Below are 25,861 nucleotides of genomic sequence, written 5' to 3'. Positions count from 1 at the left end.
AATTTAGAGTGAAAGTTCTTGTAACTGTAACCTTAGTTACAACTTCGTTGTAAAAACTGTGTATACAGATCTTAGAGAAATTTGGAGAAAAAATTTTATGTGTTCGGAGATTAGTAAGAAATAAAATAATAAAAGAAATTAAATAAAAAAAAATAAAAATTGGTAAAAATGGATTACAATTTCATTCGAAATTTGAGTGTCCATATTAAACAAATAATTTAAAAAATATTTTTATATGTATACCAAAAATTAAAACAAAACTAGCGAACTAGCGAATCGTTTGAAAATTTAGAACAACTCAATTTAAAATATTTTTTAGCCAAAAAGAAACTGTTTTCATAATCGCTTGAAAATTTAGAACAACTAAATTTAAAATATTTTTTAATTCAATAAAACTCGTTAGACACCCAAGAACTAATGTAAAACCAAAAAAAAATTAATTTTTCGAAATAATATTAAATTTCAGGTACGGTGTTAACAAATATAAAAATATCACACAGGCATATAAAGTTGTTCAAATAGTTTTCAAAAACTACGTGTATGCAACTACAAACAAATAAAATAAAATAAAATAAAAAATAATATAATTACTTTTTTAAATATCTTAAAAATTCTTTTAAAGTTTGTTCAGAACTTTAAAAAATTAAAAATTTAAAAGTAGTAGTTTTTGATGTTATATAACAATTTAAGTACAATATTTTTCATTCAGAAATGGTAAATAAAAAATATTTAAGAAATAAAACGCTAAAAAATTGTTAATTAGTTAATTAAATTTAATTAAAAAAAAATCTGTTACTTTAATATTAAAAAAAAGTATACAATTTTTTTGCAAGAACGTGCAAAAAGGCAGCTCAGAGTAATGAAAATGCTTCAGAAATTTCGATTTTGAGTAGCTTTTTATTTGATACAAAATTTATACAAAATTATTTTCGTAATTTACGAAATGTAAATACTACTTTAAAATACCAACCAACTTATTAGTAATTTATTTATTTATTTCATTATTGTTTTTGTTCTTTTTCCAGTTTATTTTTTTTCAAGATAAGCCCAAAGCACGTTCACTTGCAAGCGTAAAAAATTCAACAAATAAGAATAAAAGAAGGGATTAAATTCCAAAGAAAAATGTGTAAAGCAAGAACGAAATACTGTATATACCTACTCATAAGAAATAAGTAAAAAGCAGATTAAAATGCAGAAAACAAACCATTCATATCTACCACTAAATATTTGTATGCTAATTTTATTCGACTGCATTTGATTGACTGCTCGTAGTAAATTGACTGACAAACCTTGAGAGCTGCTGATAGTGGGCGCACTAAAGCACTGCACCGCCGATTTCATTGCCGGCTTGAGCAGTAACTTGAGCTGCCACCTTGATTGCCTTTAATATTCTATTACCTCCAACCATTCTGTGTATCATCTACACTACCTCTAGCACCTCTACCGCGTCACCTGTTACACCTCTGCCACCTTTACTTACTCCACCCTCTTAAGTGCGACTACCAGCCGAATACTTCTAAGCAAGAGCGCTACCAGCTCTACCGATAGTCACTGCCACGCCACTATTATTTCAACTATTTAAAGTAATTTGTTCAAGTTCCTACTGATGCTATGACATTGTGTGAATCAGGTCAGGGGCAATCGTTTTAATTGCGTACTAATAGACTGCACACTGGCCGACGCATTAATGTTTATTTGAACTTCTGGTTAATCACTTTACATTTGTGCATATGTATGTATGTATGTATGTGAATTGCGATAAATTAGGCTAATAGCTACTTACAAGCACAAAAAATCTATTAAAGAAAGAAAAGCAAACATACAATAAAGCGATAACAAATGGCTTCTTGCTGTGCATGCATTAAGGACAGAGGTTTAAATTGTTGAAGTCGTTCGTTAATCGGAGCAGTGACCCAGAGACGCAGTGAGTGGGAGCGTTCATTGCCTATTGAGGTATTGTGTAAGTTTTTATAGCTCACTTTTGTGTTCTTATAACACTCGAGTAATTTTTTTGATACAATCGTTTGTAGAAAATCGGTTTTTTGTATTTCAATTACTACTAGATATTTTATTGAAAAAAAGGAAATGTGGGAAAATATTTTGTTAAACAAAATTAACAAAATATGTTTATATTTACAGTCTATCTAATAGAAATGTGACCGGCAAAATTCAAGCTTTTAGTTCGGATATAAAAAATGTAAATGATGCTTTTTGGCCTTATGCGTTGTGCAATTTCTTAGTTTTGTGAGAAATTTAGAAATCGTAATTTATTTTTTCAAAATGAGTTTCGCGTACAGATTTGAAGCGTCAGTGCGTCAATGCTCACAAAAGTCCAAAATGGACACCTGGATCTGCAGCAAAATATTTGAAGAAGTCGAAGACGTTCTTATATAAATTGGTGCAGCGAAGTTAGAAACGCTGGCGACTTTCCCGGATGAGGCCCAAAAGAAAGGAGCTGTCCAAAACAAGATTAGAAGACCATCGATTTGTTTGTGGCAAAGTCAAACTTATCGCTGTGTGAAGCAGGAACAGTTTTAAGGAAAATACACAATTAGAGGAAGTTTACATGTAGAGGAACTCCAATTCCGGAGCACATTGAAAAAACTGCTGCTTTCGTTATCTCCCATTGAAAAAGGGGCTTGCATGTGCTAAGACAAATTCAGAACAAAATTAAACAAATGTAATATTCACGGATAAATCTTCCTTTTGGGCAAATAGTTCCATGTGTCGGTCCTGGTGCACTGCACATAGTCGACAACTTCAGCGACCTGTTAAACATCCAGTTAAGGTTCATATTTGGGGCTGCTTCTCCGAAAAACGATTTTACCGTTTATTTGTGGTGGTTCACCGCCAAATTTAATGTAGTTTTGATGAATAAAATGTACCAAAAAACAATTTTATTATTTATTGGATTTTACAAGCAGACAGCAATCCCAAGCGTCGAAGGCACAGGTGTATAGAGAGAAAATAGTAAAATGGGATTAAAATATTGGATTGGTCTTGACAGTCGCCTAATGCCAACCTTATTGAAAATGTTTGAGTAATAGTTAAGCAAAAACTCGAAGGAAAACAAATATGGACGACCAAACAAGTATCAAGGAAAATTGGGCTAATTTGGAGACGATTATTTACCCATTTACTGCTGCTTACAGACCATAAAAAAGATAGATACTAACAAAGGCCTTATGACAAGAGTATTATAAGGGACTTCTTAAAAGTAGCGAAGAAAAATCAAAGTTTAAGGAAGAAAGGAAATGAGTGCCCTTCTAAAAGAAACACTACCTCCGCAACTTGCACCGAAATCAGCACAAAATATGACTGGAAGATATTCTCAATGAATTTTAGTATTTGACCTGTTTTACTGAGTTCCATTTTAGGCTCTGGTAAAATGTGTTCACCAAGTGATTGTCCCGCTTATGCAGCAGTGCTAGTCATGTTGGCAGTACATGTTTGGTGGCTCATCGGTCTCCTACAGAGCCTCCATTGGCCAAGTTTTTAAAAAAAAGCAACAATTTCTAGAGAAAGCGAACTAAAGTATAAACACAAATAAGATTATTTCTCTGACGATCATTAATTAAATTAAAGTAAAAAGACAAAAAAACTACAAAAATTTGTTTCAACAGAAAACAAACAAAAAACACAAACACATCTTTATTTTAACAACATAATGCAGTTAAAAAGTATGTTTCATAAGAAGTCATACACTTGACCAACTAAATTAGTTACTCAGTTTTAAAATGTTATAAAAAATAAAAACATTTAATTAATTAATTTAATAAATAAATAATTAATTAATTTTATTTAAAACTAAATTAAATTTAAATTATATTAAATTAAATTAAAATTAAATTAGTTAAAATTAAATTAAATTCAATTAATTAATATTTAGTTTTTTAACATTTGAAACCACTCAATTTGAAAAATGAAGAAAAAAAATAATATTTAATTCTAAACTATTTTATTTATTTTTATTAATACTAGGTCTTTAAATTTTCTCATACACGTTTCTTTAATTTTTTTCCGTTTTTCTCAGTTGGAAAGAAATTATAAAAATGTATAAGGTATATAAATTCATAATTCTATCTTTTTATTTCTACAAAAAAAAAAATTGTAATATTTATTTCAAGAATAAAATTTAAAAACTTTGGGGAAGAAATGCCATGTGCTAAACTAATTTTGCTTTTTTGTTATTAACTAGTATTTACAGTTTACATTCTCCTAACAGACACCTCTCTTAAAGGGACACTTCGATAAGCGGGCACTTTTTTAGTAGCTATATAGCAAAAATCGTTAAGAATTTTCTTAAATTTTTTCTCTTGAGCGGGCAACCCTCGCATTACATATAATTTGCTTTTTTTATACTTTTCTTACAAGCGAACACCTTTTATAAGCGGACAAATTTTTCAGTGCCTTAGGTGTCCGTTTAAGTGAGAGTACATAATTATGGCGCACTCACAGCTAATTACGTTTGTGTATGACTATCATTTGGTCTAACCCGTGTTCGAAACCTATTGCGGGCACGAAACGCCAACATCATATAAAACTGCTGAGCAACTGCTATCTCCTTAACAAATGGGCGCTACGTCAATAACATTGGTACATATATGCAACGCAGCAATAATTTTGTCTTGTTTTTGCGTTTGACGTATATAATATACTTGAATCTGCCGCATTTAAAAAACGTATTTTACATATGAGTATAACAAAATGTAACAGCAAAAGCCGTTGAATGACCGTTACAACGGCAATAAAGAAAAAACACCTACTATATATTTTAAAAGAACAACAAAAAAATGGATAACAAAACGACAAAAAAGAAATTTACAAAAACGAACTAAATTTAAAAAAATACTACAACAAATTATCGCTGAAGAAGCTGCGCTGCACTAAACCATTTGCGACAACAAAAGACGGCGAAGAGGCATTTTAAAACGGTTAAAAAAAGTCAACCGAAAAAACTAAAACATTAAATAAGAAACCAAAAAAAAAACAAAAAACAGTGAACTGCAAACGAACTGTTCGTACAACAATAAAATGCAATGCAAAACTTTAAAGCGCTACAAGCGGCCACAGGCAAAGCAGAGACGCGCCTTAACTCTACTCGCATGCACACTCGTATATACATACAGTAAATATTCGTATATAGGTGTATATGTATTGTATGATATGCATGTATGTGTGCATGTAAAAGTCGTGCGAATGTGACTAGCAGTGCTACAGTTCAGCTTGTCTTGGCTTGGCCAAATGTGGTTTGCCTTGTCGCTGCAGGGTTTTTTGGTCTTCGCTATGTCGCCGATGCCCCGGCATCATTGTTGTCATAGGCACTGTTGCTGTTGTTCTTTTTATTGTTGCTTGATAACATAGTGTTTGCAGTTATTGTTGCTTTCAATTGATTTTACTTCTACTTTTATTTTGATTGTGATTTACCTTTATTTTTCTATACCATTTTTTTTTTCAGTCTCTGCACGCCGCTTTAAGTGAGCTCAGTTACATTTAAGTAAATCACGCCCGCTGTGTACTACAGTTTGAGTATACGCAGTTCAGTTCAGCTTTAGTTTAGTTCAGCGCTGAAACAGGCTTTGTTTTACATCAAATTTTATTTAGTGATTTTAGTTGTATAGCTTCAATAGCAGTTGGGTGTGCTGTCTTGGGCTTAGCTGATCAGTCAGCCAATCTGGTAAGTATTTAAATTTAATTTAATTTATTTTTTTACTTATTTTATATTTATTTTACTTCACTTTATTTCATTTTAATTCATTTTATTTTCGCATTAAACTTTTCATGCTCACCTTATTTTATCTGAATTTGTCTGAACTTAGTTTTCTTTTTGGTAAGTGCAAGTATCTGTAGCTTTATCAGTCTATGTAAGTAGTACGTGCACTTGTACTTGTTGTCTGTCTCTCTGTCTGTCTAATATTGCCTCTAAACATCTTGTTTGCCTGTTGTTAACTGATCTGTTTGCCATTTTTTCGTTTCATGGTTTTCTTGCTTTTGCATTTTTTTTATTTGGCTTTGATTTTATTGTTGGAGTTACTGTGAATTTTTTGATATTCATTTTAGCTGTTCAGATCATTGTCTTAACACCCATTGAAATTCGACGTTTAACACTTCGCACTTGTAATTTTTTTGATTTCCAAGAATTTGTTTTTCAGTTTATTTTTCAATTTGAAAGCTTGTTACAGTTTGTGCTCTTGTTTGTAAAATTAAACTTTTAATAAAATATTACAAATTTTCTGAAAGAGATGCGATCCATTTCAACCACAGAGTTCCTTATAATAGCTAATAAATGAGTTTTCTTCTAAACAAAATAAAAATAAAAAAATAATAAAGCTTGACTAGCTAAAAAATTAATTAATTAATGGCCACATTTAATGAAATATTTTGATAAATGGAATCAAAATTTTAATTCTGACGATATTAACTGTATTCCTATTGCCTAACAAGATTTTTTTTTGGTTAAGATCAGCTACCTTTCATACCAAATATACTTTTGAGTAATTTAAGAAATATGCTCAGAGTGAGGTAGAAACCAAAATGTCTTAACTCACAGCTTCCATAAAGTAAGTGCTTAGTGAAACTTTGAGGTAAGCTCTCGACATCCCGTAGGAAAAATTGAGATTTTGCTGAAGTATAGGACTATGAATAAGTTCGTGCGGTTTTACAACAGATGGCGTAACTTGATTATTATTCCATCGATCCACATTTCCAAACATTCATTGGAGAGCTACTGTCGTAAGGCACAAACGTCAGTATAAGTTTTTTATTTGAAGCGTAAACAACAATATTTTTACCACACTTGAAAATGTCGAATTTCGTGCCAAATAATGTGTTTTTGCGGGGAATTCTTCTTCATTATTTTAATATGAAGAAAAAAGCAGCCGAAAGTCATCGTATCTTGGTGGAAGTTTATGGTGAGCATGCTCTATCTGAGCGAACGTGCCAGAAGTGGTTTGCACGCTTTAAAAGTGGTGATTTTGGCTTGGAAGACGAAGAACGCGAGGGTGCGCCGCCAAAGTTCATGGATACCGAATTGGAGGAATTGCTCGATCAAGATCCGGCTCAAACGCAAGAAGAGGTTGCAAAAACTTTGGGAGTTGATCAATCAACCATTTCCAAACGTTTAAAAGCCATGGGAATGATCCGAAAGGTAGGCCATTGGGTGCCGTATGAATTGAAGCCAAGAGACGTTGAACGCCGTTTTATGGCATGCGAACAACTGCTTCAACGGCACAAAAGAAAGGGTTTTTTGCATCGAATTGTGACTGGCGATGAAAAGTGGGTCCATTACGACAATCCAAAACGTCGGGCAACGTATGGATACCCTGGCCATGCTTCAACATCGACGTCGGCGCAGAATATTCATGGCCTGAAGGTTATGCTGTGTATCTGGTGGGACCAGCTGGGTGTTGTGTATTATGAGCTACTGAAACCGAATGAAACGATTACGGGGGATGTCTACCGACGACAATTGATGCGTTTGAGCCGAGCACTGCGAGAAAAACGGCCGCAATACGCCGATAGACACGACAAAGTTATTTTGCAACATGACAATGCTCGGCCACATGTTGCACAAGTGGTCAAAACATACTTAGAAACGCTCAAATGGGATGTCCTACCCCACCCGCCGTATAGTCCAGACCTTGTGCCATCCGATTACTATCTCTTCCGATCGATGCAACATGGCCTGGCTGACCAGCACTTCCGTAATTACGATGAAGTCAAAAAAATGGATCGATTCGTGGATTGCGGCAAAACCGACCGAATTTTTCACAAAGGGAATCCGTGAATTGCCAGAAAGATGGGAAAAAGTAGTAGTAAGCGATGGACAATATTTTGAATATTAAATTTGTAACCATTTTACGTCAATAAAGTTTCAAATTTCGAAAAAAACCGCACGAACTTATTCATAGTCCATTATTTTAGTAGGTAAACAATTAACTAGTAGCGCTGATGTCATCAAAATCACTAGTACCGCTTATTTGTTCCAATTATTCTTAATTTAAAGTCAAATCCGGCAAATTTTTCTTTAATTTATCCGTTTTATTTAACATTCTATTCGTGGCTTAAATATTTCAGGTTCGCTACTTAAGTCTTTCCTTTTATTTTCTTTCTTTTTATATACTTTTTTTACTCTTAATACTGTAATACACTACTTTAATACTCTTTTTCATAAAAATGATAAGTAAACGATATCGATACTGGTATCCACAAGAAACGACAAATTTTTACTTGAGCCTTTATTGTGCCAAGCGGCAGTGTAGTATCAGCTTCGAAAAGCCTACCGAAGTTGAAATTGATATTTTTCTTATTAATTTTGTTGTTCATTACTATATTTTATCATTTATTTATACTTATTGATTTTTTATTTTATCTAATTTTCTGTTACTTCAAGTTAACATAAACCCATTTATCTTACGCTCAATTTCGCATGCCATGACATATGCACATTAATCAAAATATTGAAAGAATTATTTATAAATGTGTATTTTATTATTATTTTTATAATAAAAAAAATGTTCTACGCCTCTTTACTTAGCCGTTGACCAATCGCTCTCAGCGAACGTCAATTACTTTGGCTATGCAAATTTATGTAAATTTTGATAATTTTGAAAATTTGTCACTGATCTTATCGCCACTCAACAGGTCGTTGGCAAATGCTGCTAGCGCAATAAAAAAGAGCGAAAAAATTGTTGTATTTTATAAAATGAAAATGTGGAAAAAATGTGATTAAATTTTGCAACACCAAAATAAAATAAATAAAATTACAATCCAAAATTTAAGCACAAGTTACCAGAGCTATCAGCTGTGAATTTGTCTCGCAACTATGTTCGGTTTTTTGTGAAACCATCTTTTGACCTGTTAACTCAACCAACAACCCACCAACCAAATTCGGTATTTCAGTGCTTTTGCGAAAAAATTAAAAGTTAAAAAATTTCTTAGTTTTTAATTTTTATTTGAAATCGCAATCGATTGAAATGTTAGATACAACGTAGTCGTTCGCCTGCCTTTTTGTGCCCAAATGTTTCAACGTAAATTGTGAAAAAAAAACAATAAAAACAATCGAATCCATTGTATATAACCATATACTAAAAAACATACATTTAAAAGCCAAAAACTAAACAAAGTACAAAAGCTGATTTTTAAATGTATCTTGCTTCTGATGCTTCTACAAAAACAAGAACAACAGCCCCACAACTTCTTATAGTAATGCCGCAAACAGAGCAAAACATGCCGCTTTGGTTCAAAGCAAATGACCCTGTAACCATTCTGCGCCGACTGTCCCGCGCACAGACAAGAGCCACAGCCAACAAGCAAAAACAACTAAAGGCGGTGCAATTTCGATTTTCTACGCATAAGCATAAGCAATGACGTCGCTACACCGACTGTAGTACTGAAGTTGTTGCTATTGCTGTATTTTTTGTTATTTGCTGGCAAAAATGTTTCTTGCCAAAAGCAAGCATTTCGAGCGAAAGGAAGAAGAAGCGCACTAACGAAGAAACACCGTCAGTATATGTACGTGTGTATTTGCAAAACAATATACAAAAACCGCTAACCAGCTTTTTGTGGTCGCATGTATGCCTCGATGTATGTATGCATGTGTGTATGTGTAGAAAAACGGCGACCGTGTAAGCACCATAATCACAGCCTCTTGTTTAAAGGCAGTTTTAGTGTCTGCGCCAAGCCTTAAATGAATATAAGTAAATAAACTGAAGCTGCGGCTGCTGCATAAGTGAGAAAATGGCTGCAAAGACACAAGTTGAAAGAAAATAAAATAACAGCAAATGCAGTGTGACAAGCAATGCAGTCCGTAAACGAAAACTATAAAAGAAGCACGCAAATAATTTCCTAGACTTGCAGGCAATCACAGCTTTACTGTTATCTGTTATGCATGAAAATAATGCTTGCACACACGCACATACACACACATATATCTGTAACATATCTACATATGCAATCAAAGTTACACAGCGATCTTTCGGCCCCTATTTTTCACTCACATTTTATTTCATTTCTGCTCTTATACAGCTTCCTCTTTGCTGACGCTTCCTCTGCATTTTTATGTAGCAAAAGTTTGCTTCACACTAAAGGAAGTCTGTAAATGTCAAAACCTTAACTGTTGTTATTGGTATTGTTGTTGTTTAAGTGATAGTTGAAGATGGGGTATCGTAAACGCACTGAGTGCTGCGCAACGACAGGAAAGCAGTAAACGAAGGAAAGTAGAAATAAAATAAATTAATTTCAGTATTAATTGTACGCAAGTGTAGTATAACTTCATAACGGTTGTTTGTAATAGCAAAACGGATGTGGTCACATAAGCGTAAAAGAAAATTACAAGTAAAATTCACAGAATGATAAAAGGAACTCATTTAGTTTCCTGTGTGTCTGGGGGTCTGTTTGTGTAGAAGAACAGTCGAACGAAAATTAAGGTGTGCAATATAAGAGACTAATTTTCGGTACGTATGGGTTCAAAGTGGCGGCCGCCGTAGGCGAATGGGTTGGTGCGTGACTACCATTCGCAATTCACAGACAGAACATCAGTTCGAATCTCGATGAAACACCAAAATTAAGAAAAACATTTTTCTAATAGCGGTCGCCCCTCGGCAGGCAATGGCAAACCTCCGAGTGTATTTCTGCCATAAAAAAGCTCCTCATAAAAAAAAAATATCTGCTTCGTCGGCTTAAAACTGCAAAACTCCTCTATTTGTGGAACAACATCAAGACACACACCACAAATAGGAGGAGGAGCTCGGCCAAACACCCAAAAAGTGTGTACGCGCCAATCATATATATATATATGGGTTCAAAGTCTGCTCTATGTCTACATCAAACAATCGGACTATGGAATATATATTTTTTTTATCTAAAAGCGATCGCCTCTCGATAGATAACGACATAACTTTGAGTGCAATTCTTCCATGAAAGAGGTTCTCTGTACGTATTTGAATATAACCCGAAAAGTTATGGGAATCCTACTAGGAAGCTTTCAGGGATTACTGGGCATAGTTCCAGTTAGTAATGAGAAAAATAAGAAAAAAATCTGAGGAGTTGTACTTTTGATAAATTGCAAAAATAAAGAAAAAAATTGCCCCAAAATTTCTCACGACAAAAATTCAAATAATATTTTTTTACTATGCATTATATTTTATATTTAATTGTGCAAACACATAGCATCCTTACATAATAGCGATACATGGCAACTATAAGCAGTTGTCAACATATTTTTGAATCGTCAACGGTTGTGAATCAATTAACGATGAACTCAGCGGTCACTAATTGATTTACGCGTCTCAAGAATACCTTTAACGTTTAGCTTAATTTTAAGCATATCCTGCACCTAATTTCAAGCATATTTGAAAGTTAACTTAATTTACTAGGTATCCTGACAACTATATACTTAATTTTATAATTATATTTTATTTAAAAATTCAAAAACAAAAAGAAATTAATATTTAAAAAAATCACTTTAAGAAACACTAAAATTTTCAGCATATAAAAAATTTCTAAATTAAAAAAAAATACAAATTAAAAAAAAAATTCGAAATTGTTTAGTTTACTTCTTAATAAACAATTTTTCAGATAACTTAACAGCAATGCCCACTGTCTTGGATCTTCTGATGTGGAATTGCTCAGCTAATGAAGAAAAGAAGTTCAGTTGAGTTCAGTTCGAGTTAAAGAACAAAACAAAGAAAAAAAATATATATATATATAAAGGAATTGTTAGCTCATAACAAGTCTGTTAAACATTTTATAAGCCTTATAGGAATTATAGAGCGGGTTCTTCTCTGCCAGAGTGTATTACTTTTACTGTGTAACCAGCTTTCAAAGTCTTCAATAATTCCTCTAATCACCACATTCGTGGGCCAAGGCGTAAAAGTGAACCCTTAAAGGTATTGTGAGCCCACTCTAAAACTATGGAACATGTCTGGGAGTCGTAGAGCTGGACAGACGATTATAAGAGGACAAAAAGCTTGGTTACTTAGTTTAGTTTTTTTGGGCCACTCAGCAATGTAACCTCCAATTGTGCACCTTATTGCGCTTGGCTGTGAACCTATAATTGAATGAATTATTCATATGGAACTACTCTATTTTTCACATGTAACTGAGCTTGATAGCTGATAGATTTGTATTTTTGTCAATGTAATATATTTTTTCATGAAGATTTTTCAAATGTTGCTTCCGTTTTTTATATTATATATTTGGCCCGTAAGAAACTTCAAACCAATGCTAAGTAAATGAAATGCTAAGCTCAAAACATTTATTTTTTCTTTAACTAAATCATTAAACGAAACCTAAGATTAACTTTGCATGAATTATTGCATATTTTTTTCGGTGACCAGTATTCTTAGTGCTCTGGAGTTTATTGCTTAAGTCGTCTGACCATTTACAGAACACTGTTTTAATCTCAGATGTAGAGAAATTAGAAAGTTATTTTCGAATTTTGAATTCTTCAGCAATCAGTTGCTCTTTGAAGTAATATTAAGCGACTCGCTCACTTTAATCCGTGCGAGATATGGAACAGAAGCCCAAGAAAGTAACTCAATGTATTGCTTATAGGATAATATACGTAGGAAGCTGATATCGTTCTCAGTGCTTACAAGTTTCCAACCTTCAAATATCGTTGGAAAATACGCAGCGCAACAGAAGTTGAAGTCTCCTTCCAGCAACTCTTATTGAATAAAAATTAGAAAATTCTCACTACTGCATTTATTGGTGAAGTTCGCTGCTTAAGTCTTTTTGAAAACACACATTTCACTCTTATTTATAAGTAGTAGTTAGTTATAAGTAAGTTAATTCAAAATACTTTAAATCACTCTATCACTTACTAACACTCGATCTTAATTGAACGAACGAATTTGCTTAACTAAGTTCAGGTATTCAGCTTTTAGAACAAACTTCCCCATTTATTGTAGTAAAACTAATTTTGTAGAAATAAACTTCAATTATCTTTGTATAGTACAGTTTTTATTCTACTGCACGCACTTTCTTATAATTTTTTTTTTTTTTCGTCTAGTTACTGCTTATAAACTTGACCTCAATTTCCAACACTTTCCATTACCTACTCAAATTTCGTGCGTAAAAAAATTGATTTTGTGCAAAGGTAATGGTTGGCTCTCAACTTATTTACGCTCCAAAAATTATTAAGCAAACTGACGTAACAGTCAGTAGCTCGAAACGAATTGAAAGCGAAGCTAAAGGTGAGTAAAATTGCAGCAAAATATGGAAAGAAAAACAAAACGTTAAAGGTCAGAAAGGCCTGCAGGGCAGCTCAGGCGAATAATGCACGGAAATGAAAAGAGATGAGATAAGCATTTCAGGAACAATGGTGTAAAAATAATTCAAAGTTAAGTACAACTAACAAAGAATATACAAACACAATCCAGTGCAGAATGAATAAAAGGAAAATGAAAAAGTTAAATAATTTTATAAGCACATGGATTTATGGGTAGAAAGTGGTTGGGTAAGAAATCAAATTTTTATAAATTTACTAAATCATTTTAGGTTATGAATAAAAAAAATTATACAGCTATTTATTTATTTATTCCCAGTAAATTATGTGTATTGCTATTGTGTAGGGAGAAGAGAGATGTAATGTTTGTAATTGTCTACAATTTTCTATTGTAAGCGCTGCGGATAAAATGCTTCTTAACTGTTTTGCAAATAGTTTTAAGTCTCTTTTTATTAGGTCGTTATGTAGGTAGTATAATTTGTATATATAAATATGTGCTATATTTTCATAGAAAAATTACTATATTTTGGGTTTGAGGAAAAAAATGTTAACCTGCAATTTTTGGTTTTCTCCAAAATAAAAACTTTGCTTCTAAGTTCGTTTAATATTTTTTTTTTCATATTTTTATTTTGAAATGTTTGAAGCACAAGGTTTTTCTTGAAATCAAACGAAAACCCAAAAGATTCTTGGAATAAAAAATCATTCATTCAAAAAATTTTTTAGAGAATTTTTTAATTCTTTCCCAATAAGGGAAAGGGAAGGAAAATACCATTTCGACAGTCGTTTCTACGTTATCGGAACGACCCGGATTTATATTCGGCCAAGGACTGTCACTTCAGCAGCATTCCCAGTATACAACAACAACAACCATTTTCAGTGAAACCTTTCTGTTTTGTACCCAAAAATTTTTTATAAAAAAAAATGTTGTGCAAATTTACATTTTTTTAGCTACAATCACAGTTAAAAAATAGTTTTACCTTAAAATTAAAAAATTAAATTAAAAAAAAAAAAATTAATTTTTATACACTCTTTAATTCTTTTAATTTTTTTGCATGTTTTCACCTTTGATCATACATAAAGAAGGAGAAAGTAAGAGGTTATTTGTTTTCTTTTTGTAATAAAAACAAAATATAAAATCGTCTAATAATAATAATTGTAAAAATAAAATAAAAAATTTTAATTTAAAAAATATATATTATTAAGTTTTTATTTAAATGCAAATTTCAATGTTAGGCTCAATTTTTTTAGCTTTTATTTAATTTTAATATTTTTAAATTAATAAATTTTATATTTTATATTGAATTTTAATATTTTTAATTTAAATTATTTGGGTTAAAATTTCACTTTAACTTTAATATTTATTTAATTAAAATTTTAAATGTGAGTTTAATTTTAATACTAATTTTAAATCTAATTTTTAATTTTGATTTTAAGATTTACGCTATTTTTAATTTTTAGTTAACTATTTATTAAAATTAATTTTATTATTTCATATTAATTTTAAGTTTTAATTTTAATAGAATTAAATAATTGTTATTTTCGGTTTGAGTTTTAAGTTTTAATTTTAATTTTAATATTTATTTCAATTTCTACTTTCATTTTAATTTTAGCTATAATTTCTATTTTAGTTTTAATTTAATTCTATCTACACTTTTACCTAGTACTTCGTTTTTAAATTTAATTTTAATCTTAATTTTCATATTTTTTTCTATTCGTTTCCCATAATTTGTTACTTATCTTATTTATATTTTTCTAAACAAAATTAAACTCGCATTTTCCCCATACCTTCCAAAGGTGCCAATCGAAACTGAAAGTGCACTCAAGAAGGAATAAACGACAACACGAAAAAAACTGCAAATTAACAACAAACCAGGTAACCAACCAACCAATAACCAGTTTGGCTGACCGGCAGAGGCAAATGACTGCGCATGCGCACCAGTAAGCACACAACTATTGCCATTGCCTTGTCTTTGTTTTTGTTTATGCTTTTTGTCGGCCGTTTACTCGTTGCTTATTGCTGGCGGCACGCATTCAGACGGACGCTCACATATCGAAAAATTTTACTTTCATTCGAAACGTGTTTTCAACATGCAAGCCAACGTCACAATTTCAACAACAAAAAATAGTAATGAAAAGAAAAAATTGCAAGTGACAGTAAAAACCAGAAGCGTTGCGATGGACAGCGACACCAAAGAGCACAAGCAAGCAGTTGGGGGAAAAAATAATTTAAGATAATAAAAAAGCAAAAGTGACAATAAAGCGTAAAAAAATGTTGGCTGGAGTGCAAGTGAATGGGGAGATGATGTGGAAGTCCTGCACTGATGCAACGAATATGACAACTTTGTTACCCGATGAATATTCGAATGTGTACAATAAATGATAGTGATTGCAAAGTGAAGAAGACAGCAAAGCTAATGAGCTAAGTTTTTCTTGATAATGAAGCATGTGGAGGAAGCAAAGGGGAAAAGTTTCAATCATTTTTCTTACAACTTTTCATCACACCGTCAAGCTAAGGAAAGTAATAAAATATTATTAATTCTTTTTTTGTTTTAGACTGAAATTAAACTACAAATACGCCAACATCGGATGAAAATCATAGCATATCAACAAAACATGAAACAGCGCAAATATAAAATACAAAATACAGAAAAATAGTAGTAAAAAATAATAATTATCCACCTGCGTAGATACTCTGCTCATACAAAGTCGCCTTATAGTTGTATGCCTACCCAAAAAGCTTTTGCCCAATTTAACTCTTGCGCTTTTTCATTTTTCACTTACTTCAAATTACTCTCTTTTATATATACACACGCATATATATATGTATTTCATATTCTCTCTTTTGAATGCCATCAGCAGTGCTGCGTTTGCTTTTGATGTTTTTACATTTCATTTAATTTGTTACATAATTTTCTCTTTCTCTTGGCCAGCGGTCTTCTGCATTTTTTCTTTACTTTTATGCTGATTAACCAAAACTCTCTTTGCCACTCTTTTTCATTTAGTCCAATAGCTTTTTCTTAGTCTATTGTCTCTTCCCAATATTTCACTAATTCTTTTTTTAAAGCACTCGAGCTCACTCGCTCAGTTTATCTTTCTGGCTCTCTGACTACATCTTTCTCTTTAAACTTTAGATGTGTGCATAAATTAATGACTTAAGATCTCAGACGATGAGTTTTTCGGATTACATTCTCATAAAGCTTTATTAGTAGTAAAACCAACGAAAATCCTTAGGTTACGGACAGTATAAAGGGTGTTAAAAAGGAATATAAAATATTTGGGGAGGCAAGGGTATAGACTAAAAGAAACAACAAAGTCTTAATAAGCTCAATAAAACTAAAAGTTTTGGGAAAAGGGAAAACTATTTTTTTAAAGTGCTTAAAATTTGCGGGGCAGTTGTTTCGAATTTTGGAGTCACTAATTTTTTTCGACTCGAACTGCCCCACAACTTGGCTGAAGTTTGCTATAAATGACTTTAGGATGAAGATTAAGTAAGATTCATAGGCCTTTCGTTGGCGCAGGGAGTATAGTAAAGACTCTTTGCAAACGTATCTAAGGATGACCGCCAAGTTGCCTGCTAAGGTGTTTATTGTTTTGTAATTTTCTACCTAATGCAAACTTGCAGGCATGGGAGGCGGCGTTTGCTTCTCTCATTCCCTCCGAATACCAATGCTTTCAGCTCAGGTTTCTAACGAAGGTTGCCCGAATATATAACTTCATCTGAGGGTGTTAGATTAGCTTTAGTAGTAGGAGCTTAAATTGAAGGACTTTTCCTTCCTTTGTGAAGAGAAATATAATAGTTTTAGCTAGCTTGGTATCAGCCGCATTTATCAGACTAAACAAGATGGGGTTACAGGGTCCCAAGGTCGATTTCTAGCCAATTTTGTCTGCCACAATTTAACCTTAATTTGCCGTCTCGAGTACCACTTTAGGTCACATTTTGTTAAGCCATGTAAAATAAATAAGGAACTAAATGAGCCATTCCGATTCTTATGACAAAATTTTAGTTCTGATCCCAGCATTTTGATATACCGGACTCCCTTCTCGCTGTTAAAAAACCGATACTCTCCTCTTTCAATAAATAATTGAATAATTTTCAATCAGTTGAAACATTTTTTTTTTAGGCTGAACATTTCTAGAAGTAGCCGCTTAACAAGCTCTTGTCTTTCTTGGCTCAGCGTTATTTGGACTGCGCACCACTTGTTGGTTGGATGGGAAGAGGGTCACAATTTTTTTTTTTTTGTTTTGGTAGGTGAGTTAGGGTTACAAATGCCTTCGCACTTACAGCGACTCTCGTCTACTGCATCGAGTGGTGTGGCCACTAAAACCATCCCGCCTCTGGGGAGACACCCTTCGCGAGACTACTTTCTGCATTACTTCGGGAGGGCCCAGAACGGTATCCATAAAGGACCAATTCTATTCCGCCACATCTAGGTCCACCATACTTGTAGCCAGCTGTCATGATGTAGGCTCGTCGTTTTGTGTCTCTATCTTTATTAAGAGGGTAACCACTGAGTTTAGTATTAAATAAAACAAAAATTAAAAAAAGGAGAGAGCATAAAATATGCCATTTGGGTGCTTTCTGTTTTTACAAAACCTCTACGCCTTCTTCAATCAGTCCGTAGAGTCAACTGCTCTTTTTATTAGCCATATTTTAACTCACCCAAAGCTCTACTATTACTGAAAAATGGTGTCCTCAATTTTTTCCTACATTATAAGGAAGCATGGAGTAGATGCTCTGCTTTTATTATACTTATTTTTATGTGAAACTGTGGCCGCATGGGTTGCTGTGTGACTACCATTCGGAAGCGATGAAATGATAGAAAACGTTTATTCTAATAGCGGTTGCCCCTCGGTGGGCAGTTTTTTTTTTTTGCCGTCACACCAATGGTATGTGGGGCATGCTCCCACTAACACTATAACATCCCCCCTCCTCGGCTGAGTGAGATCCTTATAAAAAAAAACCATCTGCCGTTCGGAGGTGGCTTAAAACTGTAAACCCCAACATTTATGGAAAAACATCAAGACGCACGCCACAAGCAGACGGAGGAGCTCGACCAAACATCAAATAAAGGGTGGAAGCGCCAATTATTTATAAATATATACATAAAATATGGGGAACCCCCTATGGTTAATGTTGAGAAAAACTCAAAATGAGATACAATTTTTAGAATTAATTTTTTTTATTTTTTATTAAGTTCATTTTTCTCTTATTAATGCAAACAATTTTCTTTCCACAACTATAATTTTTTCTTTCTAACCCTATCCCTCAAAATACATTGACTCCCAAAATAATTTAAGTTTGACTGACAAGTGACAATTTGAGTGTGTTTTAATTGACTTCGATGGAATAAAAAGCAAATTTAAAAAGTCAACAAATAAGGTTTGTGGCAAAAAAATGATAACTTGCAAAGCAAAAAATGCATATACATGCACACATATATAAATAATTGCTTGTCTGATTGAGATTCGATTTGAAAATTGGAAATTGGAGCAAACCACCGCACGATTGTCTACCGCACTTTTGGGTTTTTAGGTTAATTGAAGTGCGGTTTTTTTTGGCAAATTTTTCAACTACCTACTTTTAAGGTTTTTGGCGTTTTGGTAAGCAATTTTTGTTTATTTAACTTTTTTATTTTATTTTTAATTATATTTCCTTCTGCTTTTCGCACACTCTTATTTTCTCTGTCACCTTACTGGCATCGTCGAATAAAAGACTGTCTGCAAAGCTCAACACTTGAATGACTGCCGTTACAAATTTTTCTTTTATTCAATTTTTTTTGTACTTCTTTTTTTTTTAGTAATTTGACGCGCCACTTGATTGTTAGCGCTGATTTGCTTTGGTTGCATATTTGCTAACCGTTTTTTTGCTTTACAATAAAACTCCTTTAATTCGCCATGTTTGTATGTGGCTCACTTATCCTGCGGGTAGTCGCACCTGCTGTGATTTCGATTTGTTGCGATTACCTAAGCACTTCGTGCGTAAGCTGGATTCGGTTAATTGGGTAATCACATGAATTCGATTTAAGTTATTTATTTAAGTCGTACGTGTTGAGATGTTTGATGGAACGCTGCTGGGACAACTACTGGCGGCTGGGAAAGTGGGAACAAAAGTCATGAGTTTCAATATATCGGTGCAAAAATCTACCAACTGGCATATGGAGGGGGGAAAAATAATTGGAATCAAACGTTTGGTTTGTCGAATGCCACAATCGCTACTATTACATCGCCTAAGGTAGCGCGGAAAATTTGTTTTTGTTGAGCATCTAAAGTTATGCAACATCAGTGGCGTGCTGTTAAGCGTGGAACTCAAATGAAAAGTAATCGAAGATCTTTTATAGTACATTTTTCGTTGTTACAACAAAATTTTTTGTTTGCTATAAAGGTTCATTTTAGATTATAAAACTTTGTTGTATACAATAATGTTACTGACCACCGTTAGTCTGATTGTTTTTGAAGCAAAATTTTTGCTAAGGTTGTTGCTATAAGAAATGAACAAATTAAATTTAGTTTTCTAGTTACAGACCTCAAGTACTCATCTGATATTTTCTTTTATATTTTTAGGATGAGAATTTCAGATTAGTAAAAATTTATGCCAGGAGTTAATTTAAATTATGTAAATTTATGCTATGGAGTTAGTGTACTGTAGAAATTCAAATAATCATCATCATAATCATCACTGTTGTGCAGCCCGTAGCTTCCACAACTAATAGATGCCTTAATATTTAAAAAATTACATAATCAAAGTGCGCATTTATTGCTGTTGTAGCTGCTCTACGGCTGTGATAAAAATACTTGATGGCATAAGGCTGCAGTTTGTCACTTTTGCTTATTTTTTGATGGCTCTGTCAAGCTTATGACCAGCTACCTTTCAAAAAGAACTCAAAAGGTGATGTGCAGATTCTTTCCTTTCTCCCCTTTTATTTAATCTTTTAGTGGCTTATATATTTTCAGTGTGTCAGTAAATCAATGTCCATGCTTATGATGATAATATTCAATTGTATTTGTCCAGTAGAATTGGTCTAGTTGAAAATTTATGTTTTAAAATTACCTGTCTGTCTGCCGAGCCTCTCTGCAAGTTCACAATGGGGCCACGTTAATTGTCTGTGCTTAAATGCGGCCAAGTCATATGTTTTACCCATTTTTGACAGTTTCACCTCAAAAATACCTTCTAGTTTCTTTTCTCTCTTTTAAGGACCACATCGCTATTCTTTCGGATAACCGAGCTGCAATTCAGGCACTAGACGCGGCTACAACAACCTGTAAGCTGGTAGAACAAAGCAGAAATAGATTTACCACCTTGAGCGTAAACCATAGCGTTACTTTGATTTGAGTCCGGGGGCAGTGCAACATTGAAGGAAACAAAAAAGTGGAAGGTTGATTACTGGCTTCTGGCCCATAGGAGATCAGGCAGCCAAAATAGGTATTGCAATCAATCGGTATTACTATAATCAATCGAGAAAAACGAAATTATCTTCCACCTCTTTTGTGAATGCTCTACTCAATGGTAGGTGAGGATGTTAGCCCTAGGCAAACCGGTTTGTGAAAACCTCGAAGACTTAAATAACCTTAACACATGGGCTGAGCAGTCCTGGGCCTAACACATAGATGGCCCTCGTTTAATTGCATTCACCTCTTTTTCAGTTAGTACTAAGCTTAAAAAGACAGCTGCTAAAATTTCATGATATTCTTTCTATTCATTAAGTCGTGAGTTATTGTGCTAAGAGTGACGCTACTTTTGTTATTTTCGAACCTTGGATCAAACAGAATTTTGTGCCCTAATTTTGCACTGCTTCTTGATGGGAAAAAATACCATTCAAGCAAAGCAATGGCTTGAAAAGTGTTATTCGGACTCGCCTTCATCAGAAACTACAATAAAACTATGGTTTGCTGACTTCAAACCTGGTCGTAGAGACACTGATGATGCACAACGCAGTGGGCTTCCAAATGAGGCTGTAATGGAATGTCGTGCTGGAAATTAGGTTGACTTAGTTTAGTTAGTGGTTACTTTGTTAGGTCTGGGACTTTTCAGCCCTTGTGTCATAAGGTTTCTTAAACGCACATACTTGATATGGTCGGGAAGGAGTGACCGTATAAGTTGTTGGTAGCGAGGATGTGGAAACAAAATCCACAAAATGGTGCGGAAGCACAAATTAGATTCTTGGTTAATCACCACTTCAACCAACAACCAACCAACCAACCTTGTGATTTTCCCTAAATATTCTTGCTCGTCCTCATCAAGGCATTTCTTCATTAATGCTGTGAGGTTCTGGAATTCCATTCCAGAATCTATCAAGTCTGCTATGAATACAAAAAAGGTGATTAAAAATTATTTTAATTCTCTAAATGAATGTCATTGCGATTAACTGCCTTATTTTTCGATTTATTTATTGTATTTATTTTTCCACTGTTTTATATTTATTTTTAAGCAGCTTACTCTTCTCAACACTTGCCTTCAAGTCTTAAATGTTATTATAAGAAACTCGACTTAGACTTACTGGCTTTATATATCTAACTGCTAGTTTTTAATTTCAAGTTTACATTCCCTTCTTCTTTCTTCCACCTGTCTGGTTCCCTTCCTTCCCCTTTCCCCTGTATGGTATCACAACGGACGTATTTTGAATATTTGTCCAACTGGGCCTCTCGCAAGCGCAGCCATTTATCCCAAACTAACCTTCCATTCTATTGTACTAGAATTAAGTTTTCGAAATTTTTTTAACTTCCATTCTGTAGGTGTATTATAAAAACTTAAAGTCATACGCATACACACCCACATATCTTAGATAAATAAAAAACATAAATTTTATTTTTTTACTCTAGTATGAATTGCTTTCAAAATTTGAATACAAATCACAGTCTCAAAAATGTCAGTGACACTCAGATCTACTAAATGCCGTACAGGTCAGAGTTCATGTCCACTCGTTATAACTTGCAAATTTGCCTTCATAGTCTAATTTTATGTGTGGCTTAGCCCCGCTGCCTTGCCTTAGAAAATTGAACTTGTAAAATTGTGTTTTTAGTTGAGATTTTTTTATGCACCTACTGGGAAGTATTGCATTGGTTTTTATTCTTTATGCAGTTGTTCACTTATTCAGTGGTCACGTGTTGTTCAAAGGTGGCGGCCACTCATGTTAATGGCATTTTACTGGCTCACTGTCAACCAAATGCAAGTCTAAAAACTAGGTTTTTTTATTGCGCCTTAAACTCGATTGCTAGTTATTTGGTCTTTGAAATTAAAATGATTTAAAATGACTCTGGGTGTTGTCATTGTCACTGTTGGCTAATCGGTGACTCAGTAGCCACAGAAGTGCAATGACAAATTCGGTAAAAAAGGTATTTCCAATAAAGTGTGGAAGTAAGAGTAGTGTAAATTGGAAATGGAATAAGCAAATGGACAAGAAACAGTGAATCACTATGAACTATTTTTTATAATTCTTTAAAAGAGGAGTATATATAAATGCATGTACGGCATAATTAGTATCAGAGCGGTAACTGATTTGAATATTGTGTCGAGAAATGGGTGTAAGGGGGTTTTAGAAATTTGAGAAAGCAGCTATCAGCATTTTATAACCTCAATTCCTACTTTTGGTTTGGTCATGCTGTCCGTGTTGAATAGATCAGTTGGAGAAGGACTTGACTTCACTTACCACTTACTTCACTGGGGCCAGTTAGCACGAGAAAGAAACGACCAAAATCGTGTAAGCGGTTATCGCGCCAATCAAAAAGAAGAAGAATTCCTATTTTTACCTCAACGTGGTACACCCTGGTAGTCTGAGCAACCATAGCTTAAGACGAGATAACCAAGCCGCATCGGAGGCATGGCCAACGCTAACGAAAGTAGAAACTTCGGAGGGGGCTACTTTGACAAATATCATTTAAGGGCTTCCCGAAGTTTGCAGCGTCTATCTTGGAGCAAGCGGCTGCAAAAACGTGTGTTCTTCAAGTTAGAAGCGGCCTCGTGCTATTGAGTATCTGGGCATATTACCCGTGGAGCTGACCAGATCTTCGTTAGGCTTGTAACTTATGAATGCACGCCACGTTTCTCGAGCTACAGATATAAAAACATGAATTCAAACAGGCGAAGAATACAGTCTCTAAGTGCCACCCACAGAGATGTGGAAAATCCACCTACTACGGCAGTATGCACCTCGTATTTCGAGGTGCAGAATTTGTGTTTACATGGAAATATTTCTACAACTGAAACCTCAGGGAGGCCCCATGTTCCATTCGGGACAAAAGGAATTACTGTTGACCATGAAAAGAAGGCTGGCCATTTTGAAGGGGATAATTGTGAGGTCAGCAGGTTGAAGAAAATTAATTAAATTAATGAGAGCTACAGTGTTACACCTGCATCTTCACATCAACCTTGAGGCAATTTGCTAGTTTTATAAAGAAAAATTCTTCCGAAATTAGAAGAAAAATATACTACAAATATAATTTTGAAATTTACAAAGGAGGCATAAAAGCATTCTTGAGGTGTTCACTGATTATTAGCTTTGTCAGGATTAGTAAATTACACCCATTTCCATCTAGTCCTCACTTGATTTTGAAATAAACCGCTACACGAGCCTTCATCGCTATGAAAATAAGCCACAATTATTTCAAGACCGTTATTTGAGAATCATTGCCACATAGATCAACAATAATTTTGTATGAACTAAAATGAAACTCCATTAAAATTCCATTAATAGCGTTAACCTCCAGGAAAGTTACAAAGTGTTGTATGCTCTCAACAAAAACAACATACAAACAACGAAACAGAAATAGTTAAACGATTTCATTGTTATGCAGCTTTTTCTGTTTTTCTTTCTTTACATGCACAAACACATGCACAATCATGTATGCAAAATTTTTTGACACATGTAAATACTCGTACAGTAAATTGCCCGCTGATGAATGTGCCAACTTGACTTTGACCCTTAGCTATGGCAAAGCACTGAGGCCACAGGAAGGATGAGTTGTAGAATTGTGTAATTTTGCGTGAATACACAAACGGTCATGCACATGGCCACATATGTAACTATAAGTAGGTATATACGTACATACGCGAGCATGCATGTAAATATTTCGTATGTTAGTTTGAGTGAATAAATACAATTTCCATTTACATAAATTTTTTTTATATTGGCGCAAAACAAATGGTGCAATTTTCGGTTTTTTTTTATAATCACAAAAATACTATGTAGTAAAAGCAGGTGGTAAGGGGTTTTCCAATAACAGATGTTATTTTGAACAGCCCGCTATTTCGGTAGATGTCACTTTCGAAGCTGTCATTTTTTGATATTTGACAAGTAGAAACCACGCCATTAATAAAAATGGAACGATACACGCTTAAACAACGCATTTAAATTATTAAAATTTACTATAAAAATGGTGAAAATTTGTCGGAAAAAGGTAGATATTTGCACATTTCTGTCAAAAAATATCGAGCTAACTTTTTTTATTAAAAATATTTTTATTTTCATTGTTATTCTCCATGAAGTGAGTTATAGGGTCATAAGTCTCTAACCTGTTTCTAATCAGTCAGTAAAGTGAAAATTTTGGAGGGTGTTTTGCAAATGTCATAATTCCGATTCTTGTTTTATTCGACAAGACTTATAAGAAAAATAACATAAGTTATATTAGGTTAGCTAAGCCAGGTTTCTTGTCTAAGACAAGACACTCGGTGGCCCTAAAGCCAATTGTGATACCTTTTTAGTTTCCTAGGGATGGAAGTTGCTTAAACCACTCAAATCTTTTTAAGAAAAGGTAACTAGACCTCCAGTGAGACATTGTGCAAATTTCCCAAGTCTGCGAAGAAATAATCGCCGAGATATTTGGCACGGCAGAGGAGGTGTTGTACCGACTCAATTTATTCTTCATCTCCACAACCCTTGCAGAAGTCATTGTGAGGTACACCCCTTCTACTGGCTAAGGTGCCAATAGAGCAGTGACCCGTTATAATACCTGTGAAGTTGAACTGTTGAATCCCGGCATACGTTTTGTTCTTTTAAGATTCAATTTTGGCCAGAGCGCTTTGGATACCCTACAATTAGTAGTCAGAGACTACCTTCCGTTGGTAAAATAACATAACTTTCCAGATATTTTTGAGTCTCACGCCATATAATTCTGTTGCATCTTTGATTTAATATAAGTGTTTAGAAAAATTGGGCGTCGTATAAAAGGCCGAGAAATCGATTGCATGAAACAAAGATTTAAATCTTTCAAAATATTATTGTTTTATTATACATTTTTTATTCAAAACCCAATTGGATGATTAATTTTGCGCCACCTTTTATATACAGTCTACTCTGTCCTAACGGACGCCTCTCTTAAGCGAACATTTTTTGTCAGTATATACCACAGGTCCTTAAGAATTTTTTTACAATACATTTTTTTCGGAGCAGGCAACCCTCCAATAATATATTATTAATTTTTTTTACACTTTCCCATAAGTGGACAAAGTTTTCAGAGCCTTAGGTGTCCGCTTAAGGGAGAGTACAATGCACAGGGTTGCCCATATTCGACGGACCAATCTGGCAACTCTGTATCTTTTGACAGAGACATCAGATCGCTTAATGACATACCGCGTTGGAAGCATCAGTCCAAGCAGATTTTTACCATGGAACAGTACACACCACGCAAGCGCGTCCAAAT

General features: G+C 33.7%; 1 protein-coding gene across 8 annotated transcripts in view; it reads right to left on the bottom strand.

Annotated features, from left to right (window-relative positions):
- The window catches only part of LOC128868400 (venom metalloproteinase 3), a 247,771-nt gene that overhangs the window by 149,190 nt on the left and 72,720 nt on the right, over nt 1–25,861 (bottom strand). The window lies entirely within an intron of this gene.

This window comes from Anastrepha ludens, chromosome 6 (genome assembly GCF_028408465.1).
Source record: "Anastrepha ludens isolate Willacy chromosome 6, idAnaLude1.1, whole genome shotgun sequence".
Classification (NCBI taxonomy): domain Eukaryota; kingdom Metazoa; phylum Arthropoda; class Insecta; order Diptera; family Tephritidae; genus Anastrepha; species Anastrepha ludens.
This window is presented reverse-complemented; position numbering and strand designations above follow the sequence as displayed.